The following is a 16,536-nucleotide window of genomic DNA, read 5'->3' on the forward strand; positions in this document are numbered from 1 at the left end:
TGGTGATGACTGCGTTAGCATGCCTTCTGTTCTCCTATCGAAGAAAGAGAAATACTTTTTAGATCATTGGGAGGATCGTAAAAGAAGAAGTAGTGGTATACGTTCTTAGAAGTGGAGAAGGAACAGGATGTTGAGAGAGAGAAAAAACTTTTAATGAGCATAATAATCAGTAAAATTCGCAGGAGCTGGGTGGTCGGTGCCCCTAGTCCAGGGCTCCGCTGGCAGCAGCTGACCTGCGGACTAGCTGGAAAATGCAGGCTTGCTGGTCCAGGTTGTCGCTGGTCAGGGCCGCCTCCCACTGCTCGTTTGTCGGGCATGGCACTATTAACGTTGGGTCAGGTTTGTCCTGGCATTCCCAAAAGATGCGATAGAGTGTGGGGCTTGCACCGCACCAAGGACAGTAACTCGTGTATTTTGTTGGGCTTATCTTATTTAAAATTTGAAGATTAGGGAATGTGTTTGTTTGTATTTTTCTCCAGTCTATAGCGTCCGAGGAAGGAAGTTGTTTGTGTGGTGGTGAGAAAATTCTTCTTTCTAACCGTAGGTGTTCCAGCCTGTCGCCGTAGGGTCCTAGGAGAGGGGTGAGGTAGGGATGGGGATCCGCCCGGTTTGTGAGAGCTCGGGCTAGATCATTCGCTACCTCATTTCCTTCTAGGCCTTCGTGTCCAGGTGTCCATGTAATTGTGTGCGTCTGGGAGATGTGTAATTGTGTGCGTCCTTGGCATAGATCGAAGCCTGAATAATTGGCCTCTTCTGGTGGTCAACTGCAGCTATTGTGAACTTGCCAGGCTCGCCATAAGCCCCTATGTCCACTTAGACAACTTCCGCGTCTTTAGACAATTGTTTTTCCAATGATTTGACTCTGGCTCGTCATCACCTCGGCTCCACGTTGGCGGGCTAGCTGAAGGTGTTCGTGGCCTGCTCACACGCCGATCGGCAAAGTATTGGGCGGCTGGTCCTGGTTTTGTCTTTCCCCTGTGCTTCTTTTGTTCTCTGTTGACAAACGCAAGCGGTGACATTGGTAATTTAAGGTAATGTCGACGCAGTCCCCCGGCCAAGGGCGCTCCCCTTGGTCGGCTTGTCTTCTGCCTAATGACTGCCCTTGGAAGCTTTCAGAGCTCCGGTGTCCGCAACTTCCCTGTGGCGCTCGTTCCTAAGGTTGGTGGCACCATTAAAATGAACAACCCAGGGGGCTTTTCGAGCTGCCCTTCAGGAAGCCATTTCCTTCTAAGAAGGAATAGCCGAGGTGCGCCAATTTGGTTGCGGCGGGATTCTGTGCCGTTCACCAGACCTGTCATGTGTAAAGGATTTTCTAAACTGCTCTACATTTGCATCTTCGCACCTGGCCTGCACAAAAGGTCTAGTCCGAGGTGTGGATTTTTTATTAAGTCCAGAAGAAACCTTTGACCTTCCCTCCGCGGCAGGCGTTGTTGCTGTCTATCGCTGAAGCCGGGAGGCCAATAATGTTCGTGTGCCGACAGTGGTTACGGCGCTCGACTACTCTTCCAAGGACGCGGGATCGAATCCCGGCCTCGGCGGCCGCTTTTCGATGAAGGCGAAAAGTAAGGCGCCCGTGTGCTGTGCGATGTCAGTGCACGTTAGAGAACCCCAGGTGGTCGAATTTACCGGAGTCCTCCACTACTGTGTCTCTCATAGTCTGAGTTGCTTTGGGACGTTAAACTCCACATACCAAACCAAACAGAATCGTTAAATGCTACTTTTTCAAGTACGGTCCGACCATCAGAGAATAAAGCGTGGCCTTTAATATTCCGTGTAGATCCCCTACCATCAAAGCCTATGCAGTGCAACAACTGCTGGCGTTATGGCCATAGTGCTAGCGGCTGCAAGTCCACTTTGCGATGTTGCAAATGCGGCGATGCCCATAAATCACATTTATGCTCAGATCAAAATGTCAAATGTCTTTGCGGTACACTTCACTGAGCAAATTCTTTGGAATGTTCTTCTAGAGCTTATGAAATGCAAATTCGTGAGATTATTGACCAAAAACGTCGCTTGAGGCGTGAGGCAATTCAAGAAATTAAATAGAGAGCTCATGGTATGCAGGTGTGTCAGCCCGTTCTGGAGCATCATCAGATTCCTGGCTGTCTAAAGTCATAGTAACTGCTGTGGAAGCAACCATTGCCAAAATGGTTTATAGGATTGTGACAACAATCACAGAGTGGATATCCAACGTTCTGGAGGCTCATATTTCTCAGGCTGTGCAGACGGCTACGCTTTCTCCTTCGACACCTGGGCCTTCATTAATAGCGCAGCACCCCTTAGCTACAGTGTCTTGCTCACAAAATGAATCTCTTTCCGCATCACCGATGCAAAATTCCGACAAGTTAGACGAGGCTCATGATGCAGATATGGTGGAGACAGATACGCGAATCCTAAAACGCAGTGGATCCCCGATGTCTAACCTGTCATCCCCCCCCCCACCTCGTCCTCAGGCAAAATAAAAAAAATGCAACAGCTAGGCTTTAAACCAAAGGATACTATTTTGGGGCAGTCTGTTGCTGTTGCCCGGATTACATAACCAGAGGAGCGCTAAACGTTCTTCAGTGGCACTGTAGATCTCTTCTTTCAGCTACTACAGATTTAGTTTATCTTTCTTTAAAACAGAATCCAGTCATAATTGTTTTGCAAGAAACTTGGCTTACATATTTATTTATTTATTTATTTATTAGAGATATTATCAGTCCCATTAGGACCAAGATAGGAGCGATACAGGGTACAGATTACAAAGGCGGAACACGACAAACAAAACACCAGCACCATCCAGTCGGTGCCAAGTTTTAACATATCAAAAATGGAACTGACCTCTAAGCAACAAATAAAAATGCACAAAAATATCGCTGCAACGAAACAGAAAACAATGTGAAAACACCATGCCCAACACAAATGCAAGGCGCATTATATCAGGCACGATACCAACAATCACGAACTCCGGCAGAGAACACATCCACACCCGATGCGAGCACCACATTCTCTGGCAGTCTGTTCAATTCCCTCTCTGTGGACAGGAAGAAGGAATGCTCGTAGCAGTGCTTAGAAAACATTTGTTCTTTTACGTGTCTGCAATGTTTACCCCGAGTGATACGTGAAGTAGTTTCGCTTATGTATTGCTGCTTATCGATATGTACCATGTTGTTCATAACCTTACAGAAAAGAATGAGTCTTTTTTGTTTCCGGCGACATTGAAGAGGGCGCAAGTTCGCTAAAGTGTAAAGTGGGGTTACCTGATCTTGTCTTCGGAAGCGAGAATAGATAAAGCGATAATGAAAAACAATTTGATTTACAAAATTATCGATTATTCTAACAGGACCGGCAGTCAAGAGGTGATGGGTTACTAATTCTAGTTTCTTCAAAATTTTGTCATAGGGCTAACATTTCATTTCAATATTCTGCTATAGATTCTGAATTATTGACTTTAGATTTTGGAATTCCATGTTTGAGTTCATTTACATTAGCGAATGTTTATTTCTCTCATGGTGTTCAGGACACCAGATCGCTAGACCACTTACTAGTTAATTGTCGAAATTCGGTTATTTTGGCTGGAGATTTGAATTCGTACCATGTTTCGGGGGGGTTACAAGAATGATCCCTGCGGCAAGTGCCTCTGGGATTGGCTTCGAAATAATAACTTTTATTGCATGAATTCTGGTTTACCTACTTTCGTACGTGTTTATTGTCAATCTGTGATAGATTTAAATTTCTCCAGCACTAGTGTTTTTATACTCAATTGGTCGACAGTTGATGGTGGCACCTCTAGCGACCATATGCCTATTGTTTTTGAGGTTAACTGCCGCTTAACTCCGCCGACCTCTCAGTTGAGATCATACGTTAATTATAACCAGTTTCAGTCATCGTTGAGTTCTTCTCTTGAGTCAGTGGTTAATGCTACGGAAGAGTCAAAATCGCAAAGATTATGCCAGGGTATAGCATCCCGTCTTAAAAAATGTGAGTTCTTGGTGCGTGCATCAAAAGGCAATACATCTACAAGAGGGTGGAATGCAGATTGTTCGCGTGATTATAGAAGACGAAAGGCTGCATGGAAGAACCGTCTTCACAACCGGTTGCCCCAAAAACTGGCATGAGGATAAATTTTTTGGCAGCAATATTTAAACGCACAGTCGCACAAGCGAAATATAATCATGATACGGAGCATTTCAATTACCTTTCACAATCTAATAACCGACGTGCACTTTTCGGGTTTTTAAAATCACGGAAAAAGATTCCTGTCTCAGAAAATTTACCCTCATGTGTTTCGACTCCTAAAGAAGCTCTCAAAAAAGGAAAAACAATTGCTAAAGGTTTAGAAAACAGTGTTCTGTCAACACTTCCAAAATCCCCTATGTTTGTCGGCCCAGTAGATACGGTTAAGGACGTCCCTAAAATTACATTTTCCGAGCTTTTTTCGATTGTAATGACATTAGTAGCTGCTGCTCCTGATCCTGATGGAGTAACGTCAAAAATGTTAAAGATCCTGTTTGAGGTGTCTCCAAATTCCTTGTTAGAGTTGGTAAATTACTCAATTAAGCATTCTTGGATACCTGGTGACTGTACACTAGCCAAAGTAATTCCTTTACTGAAACATAATGATGGTGGCTATACCTTGGACAATATCAGTCCAATATCATTAACATCATATTTGGTCATTAATTGAGAGTGTCGTACTCCAACGGATTACAAGTTTGTGAAACAAGAACATATTCGTAGTCCCTGTCGAATCTGTTTTCGTACACAATGTTTAATACGGAATGCGCATACCGACCTTGAGAGTCGAATTCTCCTTGCGCGGTGCAAGAAAATGCATGCTGCATTAGTGACTCTCGATATAGAGAAGCTTATGATAATGTAGAGCCCAGAATTTTATTGCAAAGATTAGGAACTCTGCATTTTTCCCGATATTTATTTGAGTAGATATCTAAATTCTTACAAAACAGACAATTTTACTTTGCACTGAATGGCGTGCATTCTGGCAGATATCAACAAACCAGAGGTGTTCCTCAAGGGGCAGTTCCCTCGCCCGTGCCCTTTAACACTTTAGTGAGTTCTATTCCCACTTATTAAGATGTTCGCACGTATGTCTATGCGGATTACATCGTGTTCTTTACGGCTGCACCTGACATTCGATCCCTCAACAGGCGCCTGCAATCGTACCTAAGCTCCCTTCAGAATTGGTTCTGTGACTTAAGATTTGCATTAAACGTGAAAAAGGGCGATTTCCTTGCTTTCCAAATTAAGGATCTGGTAAATCTTTCTCTAACATTTAAGCAGGAAATGATTCCTGAAGTTAAGTCTTTGAAGTATATAGGGGTGATTTACGATGACCATCTGGCAGGGAGGGATCACATTGAACATGTTGCAGCGAAAGGTGTTTGTGCTGTGCATATGTTGTGCAGGTTAAGTAATCCAAGGTCTGGAATGAGGCGAGACGCTCTTTTAATGATTTATGTTATGTATGTCCGACCAATTATAGAATTTGGATCTGTGTTGAATTCTGGTTCACCTGCTCACAAAATTCGTCCGCTTGTTAGAGCGCGAAGCGCTAAGATTATGCCTTGGGCTCCCCAAATTTTGGCTAACAATGTACTATACCTTCAAGCCAGACTACCACCGTTGTTAGCTAGATTACAATTTTATACAGTTCAGACATATCTAAAAATATATGAATCACAATTCCACCGCTCCCTATCACTTTTTTGTTGCGAGCCAGACTCCTTTTTTGGAGTCAGATGGCCTCGGTTTCATATCCCGCAGGTAACATTAGTGCAAAATTTGTTACACCCTGTGCACGTAGTCCTTTCTAACATCCTTCTAACAAAAGTACGTGCATCTTTGGTTCAAATTGCGTATGATGACATTTTCCCAAATAATGCAAAACACCTATTACCTCAAATTTTAAATTCATTATTAGAAAATCATTTACAAAGTCTTCCCGTTCGCATAATGATAGCAACTGATGCTTCTCAATTTCATGAAAAGGCCGGCGTTGGAATATACTGTCCGCTTTTAGACTGCGCTGTTTCAGTCCGTATTCCGGATTTTACCCCAATTTTCCTGGTGGAGTTGCTGGCGGTGGTGCTTGCTCTGCGCAAACTAGATCCACCATACTCAACAGTGGCTGCAATTACACACTCTTACTCCTTGTGCTTGTCGCTTTTTTCGAATTTGATATTAAACACCTTTCTTTCATTGCCCCCCTCACATTTGAGCCTCATACATATAGTTTGGGTACCAGGTCACAGTAATGGGACAGTGAATGAGGTTGCTGATAAACTAGCTAAAGAATCTCTGAATGGCCCTGTGTTGCCTATCCTCCCGGCGACAGCGTACATAACAGCAGCACGATTTCGTAGGCGTTCCTTATTAAGCACGCAGTCTGGATCTATTTTATCATCGGACGACTACCTGCATCTCAAGTATTCCTGCAGTTGGAAATCATGTCAATCAAGGCAGACTGAGGTCTCTCTAACCAGGCTTCGCTGTCGTATTTCGCCCCTAAATTTCTATATGCACAGGTCTGGTTTGGCGCTTACTACCGTGTGCGCATTCTGCGGGGAACCGGAAACAATAAATAATTTCTTGTTACTTTACAGCGGTTTTACCATGATCAGAAAACGGTATTTGGGGAAGCCGTTACAACAGCTGGGTCTTAATTTGAGCAGCCAAATTTTATTATCGTTCGGTGCCACCGGGCTTGGGTACAGCCACAGGTCTGTTTTTAAAGCCATTGAAAAATTCTTAACAGAATCAAAATGTCCGCCTTGCTAATATGCTTTGAATTTTTTTTAATCTGTACATACAATTATCACTATTCTCTTACTGCGTTCGTTAGTAATTACCCTTTTTATTTTAGTTTTTCATATTTAAATTTCCTTCTCTATTCCCTAGCAATCATGTCCTTTTTTTCCGATGTAATTATACATCTGCACCCCACTTCTTGGCCGATCTCTCTGTGTGGGCGTGTTCCATCAAATTAGAGGAGAACAACAACAACTGTTGTCAGTGCACCATTGTCCTTGTTTATGTGTGTGTGATTGTGTGCCTCTCCTGTGTGTCGTCGCCTACACTGCTGCGTGGTGCATCATGTCGTCTGACCAACTAGCTCGACTTTCTACTGTATTATCGGATCAGTTGAACTAGTAATTAATGATCTACATAGGAGAAGCAAAAAGGCAGGTCTAATGTTTAACAGCCTGGGAAAATAACAGCAGTTTAGAATAGGTAGTGAAGCGTAGGCGAATTTGTAGGCGAATATGTCTACTTAGGACAGGTAGTGACCGCAGATCCGCACCACGAAAGGAAAATAATTAGGAGAATAAGATCGGGATGGGGCGCATTTGGAAGCTGCTCACACATTATGACTAGCCACTTGCCAGTATCATTCAAGAGAAAAGTGTATAGCAGTTGGATGATACCGGTATTCATCTATGGGGCTGCAATATGGAGGCTAAGAGGATTCGAATGAAGTTGAGGACAATGCAGAGGACTGTGGGACGGAAAATGGTAGATGTAACGGTAAGAGATTGGAAGAGTGCAGAGGGGGTCAGAGAAATATCGCTGGTCTCACATTCTAGTCGAAATTAATAAAAAGAAATGGGCATTGGCAGGACACCTAGGGTCATCATCTTCATCATCATCATCATCAGCCTGACTATACCCACTGCAAGGTGAAGGCCTCTCCCATATTTCTCCACTTGATCCGGTTCTGTGCTAGCTGCATCCATTTGACCCCTGCGAACTTCTTAACCTCATCCGCCCACCTTACTTTCTGCCGCCCCCTGCTACGCTTTCCTTCCCTTGGAATCCTGTTTGTTGCCCTAAGCGACCATCGGTTATCCTCTCTTCGCACTACATGTCCTGCCCATGTCCATTTCTTCTTCTTAATTTCCACTAGAATGTCGGTAACCTGAGTTATTTCTCTGACCCACTCTGCCCGCTTCATATCTCTTAATGTTATTCCTACCAATTTTCGTTCCATCACACATAGTGTGAAGAGAGGATAACCAATGGTCTCTGATACTAACCTACTGGATTCCAAAGAAGAAAAGCGTAGCAGGTGGCGGTTGAAAATTAGGTAGGTTCACGAGGTTAAGAAGTTCGTAGGGGTCAAGGGGATGCACCTAGCACAGGGACGTGTTAATTGGAGGAAAATTTGAGAGGTCTTCGCCCTGCAGTGAGTATAGCTCGGCTGATAGTGATGATGATGACACATTGGTAGCATTTACATGGCACTGCTGAATTATTCAGTCGCAATTTGAAGAAAAATCTGCAAGATATGTAATTTGTATCTATCAAACTCATAGCAACTGTGCATTTCTTGACGACACCATCATCATCATCATCATCCTCACTATACCCACTACAGAGCGAAGGCCTTTCCCATATTCCTTCAATTAACCCGGTCCTTTGGTAGCTGCATCCACTTGACCCCCGCGAACTTCTTAACCTCAACCGCCCACCTAACTTTCTGTCGCCCCCTGCTACGCTTTCCTTCCCTTGGAATCCAGTTTGTTACCCTAAGCGACCATCGGTTATCCTCTCTTCGCACTACATGTCCTGATGATAGCAACTGGTTTGTAATTGGGCCCAACGAATATTTCTTTTGAGACAACACCGCAGGAGAGCACGACTGCGAGTACTGTGATCCTGCATGCCTCGTGAGGAGCATTTCAACATTGCTGGCCAGACAGGAGAAATAAACCAGCAACATGTAGGTCTTCACATTCCATAGAAATATTTTGTGTTCTTTCTTTACCTCAACGGCACTAGCTGGTGTGAGGTGTGTATCATGTGTTGGAAGTGCACTAAAACATCCATTTGTTAACTTTTGATGACAGCTGATCTCTTGTGGTGGGGGGGACCGATGGAGTGATGTAAAAGTTGCATTCTTTTTGCCCGTTCCTTTATGCATTTTGGTTTTTGCGATTTTCTACTAAGTGTGTATAGTTTCCGTTGCAAATTACACAACCATGTATTCAGCTGAATGCATGCATCATAAATTAAAAAATCCATAAATATATACCTACTATAGAAGATTTCTTATGCCTCATGCACTTCAGATATTCTTAGCAATAGGAACCAGTTTGTTGTATATCTACTGTATGAAAAATGACTTTTCTGGCACCTTTCAGATTTAAAATGTTACAACATATGCAGTAAGGTGCATAGGACACTGCATTTGCTGCCTTGAAGTTTCAATATATATAGTAGGACACGAAGAATCATCATCATCATCATCATAATCATCATCATCATCATCATCATCATCATCATCAGCCGGACTATACCCACTCCAGGGCGAAGGCGTCTCCCATATTCCTCTTTATACCCGGTTCTATGCTAATTGCATCCACTTGATCCTTGCGAACTTTCTAACCTCCTCCTCACACACTATTTCTGCTGGTCTATTGGAATCCAATTTGTTACCCTAAGTGACCATCGGTTATCTTCTCTTCGCGCTACATGCCCTGTCCATGCCTGTTTCTTTTTCTTGATTTCCACTAGAATGTCATTCATTCGAGATTATTTCTCTGACTTACTCTGCGCGCTTCCTAGCTATCTCTTAACGTTACACCTAGCATTCTTTTTCCATAGCCGTCTGCGCTGTCTTCAACCTAAATGGAACCCTCTTCGTTAGCCTCCACGCTTCAGCTTCACGGAGGATTGTAATTATTTTAATGCGCTAGCGTTGAAGGGCACGTTACTTCCGGCATCGGCATTGTGAGCAAAAAATCGCGATCATTGCGGTTGAAAGTGGAAGCTGGCATGGCTAGGCACTGATTTTTTGATTTCGTGCGACTTAACACAATCGCAGGTTATCACAATCTTGGGAGGAGCTGTCAGATCGGTTTGCCCATTTTAGGTGGGAAGGTAGCATAAGAATCAACCTTCGAGTGGTGTTGGATGCCCAGTCAGGCACACTACACACAGGCTATGCAGACACGTTCATATGACGTTTATTAAAACAGGGCTTTATATGTCGCATTGTAGCTTACGTTATCACGCTATAGCTTTAAAAGCAGAGCTTAAGTCTCTTCAAAATTTTTTTTTTACTCGGCATGATGATGAGGTACTATTCCAAAGTTTTATAAAGAATGTTGGTGTGGTAGTGGCTGCTATCTGTATATAATTTTGCTTTACGACTTTGACCATTCCTTGAATTCTGTGCTCCCCTCAGTAACAACATTTCATTCATTTAGAGCAAACTTCATGTCATGTTAGGTATCTCCCTCTTACTTTCCTAGATTTCATATTCTATGCTTGTTAAATCTCCTCATCCACTATCAACCATATAGCCAGAGAAAAAAACGCCTCACGGACCTAGATATCTTGGGAAATTAGCAGGGTAAGATATTGGGAGCATGAACGTACGAAGTTTTTCTAAATAATAAATTTATATACCGTTACCTAGAAGTTAACAGTTATTTACCTGTTTACTGCTTTCCGCTCTTATGTAACTGACCTGCAAATTTATAGACTTTCGACTACATAGGAATGCAAAGTGTATCTGCAGTCAATAAAATACGAATTAGCAATCTACTGAGTTGAGGTGATATGCAGGCAATTAAAAGACAGTGGCCAATTTTAAGTTCAATCTCAACTACCAGACAACTAAACTTCTTTTTACAACCAAATAATTACTAAGTTAGAGCTTATAAACATGCAAATAAATGTGATCTTCCAGGTGAATCCAAAATTCAGTTGGTAAAGATGCAACTAAATATGTATTGAAGGTTTATCTGTAGTCAATTAAATATGAATTACCAGTCCATTAAGCTCAGCTCAAAGCAGACAATTAAAATACGGTGGCCAATTTTAAATTCGTACTCGACACAGGATATCTAAACACTCTAAATTAAATCTCAACATATTATATTCCCAGGTGTGTATAAGCATTAAATTAAATATATTTGTAAGAGGTGGGCCTTATTGCCGTTGGGAAAGCGGATAAGAGCGGTATAAGATTAGTGGAAATATTGAAACCAACGGTGTCTGCACAAAAGACCAGAGAGAGGCGCTTTTTCTTTATGTTGCCTAGTTTTCCACACAAACGCAAGGCAAAAAAACAAAACAAAAAAAAGCACTACTTCATTACCTCGTCAGAGCGCCCCTTATTTAGTTCGGCAACCACCCGGAAAGCAAGCACGGGCCGTAAGAAGGTGATTAACAAAGAAAAACCTCAAAGTAAGTGCATTTGCGCAAGGATAATATAGTGAACACTTTCCTTTAGTGAGAAAGAATTACAAAACATGCACAAATTATTATATCTGAACAAAAGAAAAAGATTTGTTATTGAAAGAGTACAAAGCGAACAAGCACCGAAAAAAGGTACTGCTGTATGCTGTGCAGGGAAGGATCGATTAACAAGAGAGAACGGGCGCATGCCTTTAAAGTACAAAGGTAACGTAATATTGGCTCGTTTTGGCGCATAGGAAAAGCCTGCCCAAATATTCTTACCTTGTCGTCTTTAAAAATGGAAAGGAATCGGGCGAGCCGGCGGTGGGAAGCGAACGCTTGGCACTTTATTCTAGGTCGAGGGCACAGAGAGTCTGTGATGGCCGAACGGCTGCGCACGTCTCACGACGATCACGGATGGGCCACACACCGACAACTACGGCGGTTGCCGCCGGCATTTGCCATGTGGAAATGCGGCCTTCAGGTGCGTAGTATTGCCACGGCGTCGCATAAGGAAGGGCGGAGATAACGACTCTCAGGCCTGGAGAGAAGGCACGCCTACACGGCGAATCGCAGGAAAGACACGGCTGGCCAAGCGGAGTTGCGCGCATGTTTTGGAAGATTGCAGCAGAATACTTCGTCCCTTGGTGTGATCGTCCCAAAAGGTAGTATTACATCAGGCAAAACAAGCCTGCTTGGTCTAAACCTTTCAGCGTTGCGTATGGATTTCTGAAGAAACAAAAGTGGCAGCCGTATATGTTGCTCTGGGAAGTACCCAAGAGCTCACCAAGCTAAACACTGCTTGATGTATTCCAACGTCTGGAGCTTAGCACTGAGGCTCAAAACGTTGGAAGCGTTAACACTTCGCCTTGTCTCAGCTCAAGATATTGTCCAAAAATTGACATCGTGAAAGCATGAATCACAGTACCGTAAAGAAAACCTTGGGGACCACTCACGGCTGAAACTTGTAGTCGACTAAGTATAGACCACGTTTCTAAAAGCTTCGGACAAACCGAGCACAAAGCGATTGCGGCTTTTTTCGCTTATTTTGGAAAGGGAATTTGAATCGGCCACTGAGCATGCACGCGCCATGGGCACGCTTTCAACATGATGTTGGCCTATGTACAGATAGTCGGTTTGTTCGTCTTAAGTCTGTGACGCATACAAGCATCTCGTACAAAGCGTAAAGCGAACTGAACGTTCATATCCGAAGATTTTTCCCCACCAATTTCTAATGCGGAGGAGGGTTCTAGCAGTTTGGCAGAATACAGCTCCACTGACCCAAGTTCCAGAGTTTTCGCAGAAATCTCCACTATCACAACAGATGGAAAGAGCAAAAGAGCCCTGCTCACCGATGAATGTTATTGTGCGAAATTCAGGCAATTTACCATTGCTTCCCAGCAGAGCTGTTCTTATCGCTTACATGTAAAGTATAATTAAACTAGCGTGACATATATCATTTAGCTGTCGACTCGTGTAGATCAGATATCAGTGCACTTACGGAGTTCTGACTTTGTTGTAATACACGTGACACAGAAATTTAGCGACTGCTTTCGATGTAATTTCTATCATTACGGACCCAAGTCACGTTAATGTGGTGGCGCACTACTAGCCATTCGGTAAACATTGGATCATGCGATATTTATATCATAAAGATATGGCATTGGCATATGCAGGAGTCGCGCATATAAGGCTTGTTTTTGGTGTATGTCGTTTTTCTTCAAGTCACTGTGCTAAACATGCTAATAATTTGGAACTTGCGATGATGCACCCCATGGAGCCCATTTTTTTTTACTCAGTTGTTTCAGCTAACCACATATATCGGAGTCTTCTCAGAATCGTGCTCCAAGCTAAATTTCTAAAATAGCCACCTATTTCTTGTGCCTATCTTCTCTTTGTCCTGGTTACAGCTCCAGATGTGGACAAGAAAACAATAAAGTCAATGAAACCACGTCGGATTTAAGGCTGACTACACGACCACATTTTGACTCGAAAACCACGACCTCACTTTAGCTCAGAAAACATTTATTCCTCGGAATCAAAATATGAACCACTGCTCCATCAATCAAGAAAATGTTTAACCTTAAGAGAAGCTATTAAGTTAATTTTCAGGCCGCAAACAAGGCGCTATCAGACTTTCGTGAACTTTTATAAGGTGGCTGCACTGATTGCTCTCTGGATACCAAATGGAATTAGTTAATAAAGGTAAAAGTCAAACACACACTACGTTATCTATCAACTTTCACCTACTATTCAAGAAATCCATGGTTCAACCTGTATTTAATAGGTTATCAAAGAAGAATACGTATTTCTGAGTTGCGGAAAACTCAGGTTCTACAGAGATATATTTAGCCTAACGCGAGGCTAACGACGCTAGTGTAGGCTAAGAAAAGTTAAAAATAATTTCCTGTACAGGCCTTCCTGATAATTGTCCCATCGACTCCCCAAACGTATGCCCTTGGCTAAGTTAAACACACTGATATCAATAACGTATTAGACAATAAGGATTGTGCTATCGCCGATGCAGAATGATCGGCGGTACTGATGTCTACGGCCGGGGAAAGTGGCGCTACTACAAAGCTACTACAAAAGGGGACGCTACTAAAAAACTGTTAATGCGAACATAAAGTCCGAAAACAAGCGCATTATTTAATGCCCCGGCGGGGTGGCGCAGTGGTAAGACGGCCGATTACTGGTCTGGAGTACCCGGGTTCGATCCCGGCTGCGTTTCGATGGAGGCGAAATGAAGAGGCGTTCGTGTACTGAGCGATGTCAGCGCACGTTAAAGATCTCCAGGTGGCCGAAATTTCTCCGTAGTCCCCCATTGCGGCCCCTATTTCTCTCTTTCTACTTTCACTCCCTCCTTCCCCCCTCCCCAGCGACGCGGTTCAGGTGTCCACAGAAACAAGTATGGCAGATACTGCGCCTTCCCCTTTCTATGAACCAATTAATATTATTAGAACAGGGTGAGCGGAAATTGTAAAAAAAATCTATTTTTATTTTTTTTCCCAATTATGAATGTACTTACATTTCTGCGTCTTGCCCAGTATGACACTTCATCCCGCGAAAAGTTTACAACATTGAAAAGCGATCTGTCTGAAAGCAAAGCGACCAACAACCCCCCCCCCCCCCCCCTTTACGCACGCTGAATTTTTTCGTGACTTTTTACAGTGTAAATCTTTGTTTTTGTTTATTTTGTTTGTGTGGTTTAACGTCCCAAAGCGACTCATGCTATGAGAGACGCCGTAGTGGACGACTCCGAAAATTTCGACCACCTGGGGTTCTTTAACGTGCACTGACATCGCAGAGCGCACGGGCGCCTTGCTTTTCGCCCCCATCAAAAGCGGCCGCCGAGGCCAGGATTCGGCCCCGCACCTTGGGAGCAGTAGTCGTTGTTGTGGCTGTAGGAGGAAGGAAAAGAAAATGCACGGGCCTGCTACTGGCTCTGTAGCTGAGCCACCTCCGCTGCCGGATTCATTTATAGGAAGGGAAAGGCGCGGTAACTGCCTCACTTGTTTTCTGTGGACACCTCAACAGAGCCGTAAGGGAAGAGAGAAAAGCGGGAGTGTAAGTGGAAAGAGAGAAAGAGGAGCCATAGTGGAGGGCTACAGAGTAATTTCGACCACCTGAGGATCTTTAACGTGCGCTGACATCGCACAGCACACGGACGCCTTGTGCAGACAGAAGAGAAAATAGAGAACAAAGAAAAGGAAGAGGAAGAGAAAGACGCGCGCCGCAACAACAGCCGTCGTACACCATCGAAGTGGTGGCGGGTGTAATGACGACCTACAACAGATTAAAAATTCGGTGACATGCTAGCCCCCACCGCAAGCGGCGGTGCCCTATATGTCCCAGCCCCATCAGGGGAGTACTGCGGAGCAGTAGTCGAGTGCCGTAACCACTGCGCCACCCCGGCGGGGCCAGTGTAAATCTACAGAAACAAAACATTGGTTGTGGCTTAGCTCTGGTTAAACCTGGTAGAGTAGCGAGAGCTAGATACTCCTGGCTGCGCTTAGGTTTCGTTTGAAACCTTAGGCTTAGGTAACGGCTTGAACTTTCTTGTTTCTATCAATTTTTCATTGGTAGAAACCTGTTGTCAGTAAATTAGTCAGACTTTGTTCCCGCTTTGTCGATGGCATGCTTTAAATCAGCAGAGTTTGTTGGAGCATTAAGTAAAAACTGCTTCCCTATGGTATTCTTGCAGTCTGCTCAACTACAGTTGAAATCGTTTTTCGGCAGCTTGAAGAAACGTCGGGCCATCGGTCGGGTCGGGTGCCATAGGGGGAACTTTTGTCCGTTTTTTTGCCCTGGTCAGTAACGACTCTTGTCTATACGCTAGTAAATCGGACAATGCCTGTTTGTTGCTGTTCCCACGCCCGGGAATACTTTTGTCTTTGCTACGCGAGTGCGTGATGGTTGTTAAAGAGTTGCTTTTGCTGTCTGGTGACGTGGAAGAAAACCCAGGACCGGGACGCAATACGCGTTCCCAAGAACCAGGAGCTAATGACGATACACAGCAGAAACAGTTAAGTGATCTGTTTTCATTGCTACAAGACTTGAATACTCGAACCGCCAAAATGGAGAAAGGCCGAGTTGACTTAATCAGTACTGTAAATGAAATCAAGAAGAGGCAGGAGGCTATTCAGAATCATCTATCAGATATTGACAGAAGGCTAACTGTAGTCGAAGGCAAAGCTGCTGCTAGTGAATCTTTACAGAAGGAATGTCAACGACTGCAAAGTTTTGCTGATAACCTAGCTTGCGAAAATTTGAAACTGAGGGCTAGTCAGGCAGAGCTCGAAGATAGGCAGCGCCGTGATAATCTTCTGTTTTTTGGCCTTTCTGACAGCGATTCTGAGTCCTGGGATGACACTGAAGTAAAGCTTCTGAATGTACTTTCATCCGCCTTGAACTTGACACCATCGGAACTATCAATTGAACTGGCTCATAGACTTGGTACTTTTTCTGAGGATAAAAGCAGGCCGGTTATTGTGAAGTTCTCATCTTTTAAAACTAGGCAAAAAATTCTCTCTTCAAGTTCTAAACTGAAAGATAAAGACATTAAGGTAAGCGAAGATTATTCTCTCATGACTCGGCAGGCACGGAAAAATTTGGTATCGCTCAAAAGTCTAAATTCAAACTGCGCTATAATAAGCTTTACATGAACGGCAAGTGTTACTGTTACGACCAGCTTAATGACAGCGTTTCTGAAGTTCGCAGTACTACAAGCTTTTCACCGGAAACTACTGTACAATAACGATGCGTGAGGGGTAGTGGGCACTCCTCGCTGTCTGAGCGTTCATTATCGTTCCTTTACACAAATATTAGAAGCGTCGTGCCTAAACGTGA

The 16,536-nt window shown here is 43.7% G+C and overlaps 1 pseudogene across 1 annotated transcript in view; it reads right to left on the bottom strand.

The window, feature by feature from the left end:
- Positions 1 to 11,642, bottom strand: part of LOC146177826 (cytochrome P450 4c3-like) — a 111,504-nt pseudogene extending 99,862 nt beyond the window's left edge. The window contains exon 1 of the transcript XR_014701095.1: positions 11,470 to 11,642. The product of XR_014701095.1 is annotated as a cytochrome P450 4c3-like (transcript). The remainder of the gene's footprint in view (positions 1 to 11,469) is intronic.
- Between the last annotated feature and the right edge of the window lie 4,894 nt (positions 11,643 to 16,536).

The sequence above is a fragment of the Amblyomma maculatum genome, chromosome 10 (assembly GCF_055883805.1).
Source record: "Amblyomma maculatum isolate TAMU_Amacu chromosome 10, ASM5588380v1, whole genome shotgun sequence".
Lineage (NCBI taxonomy): Eukaryota > Metazoa > Arthropoda > Arachnida > Ixodida > Ixodidae > Amblyomma > Amblyomma maculatum.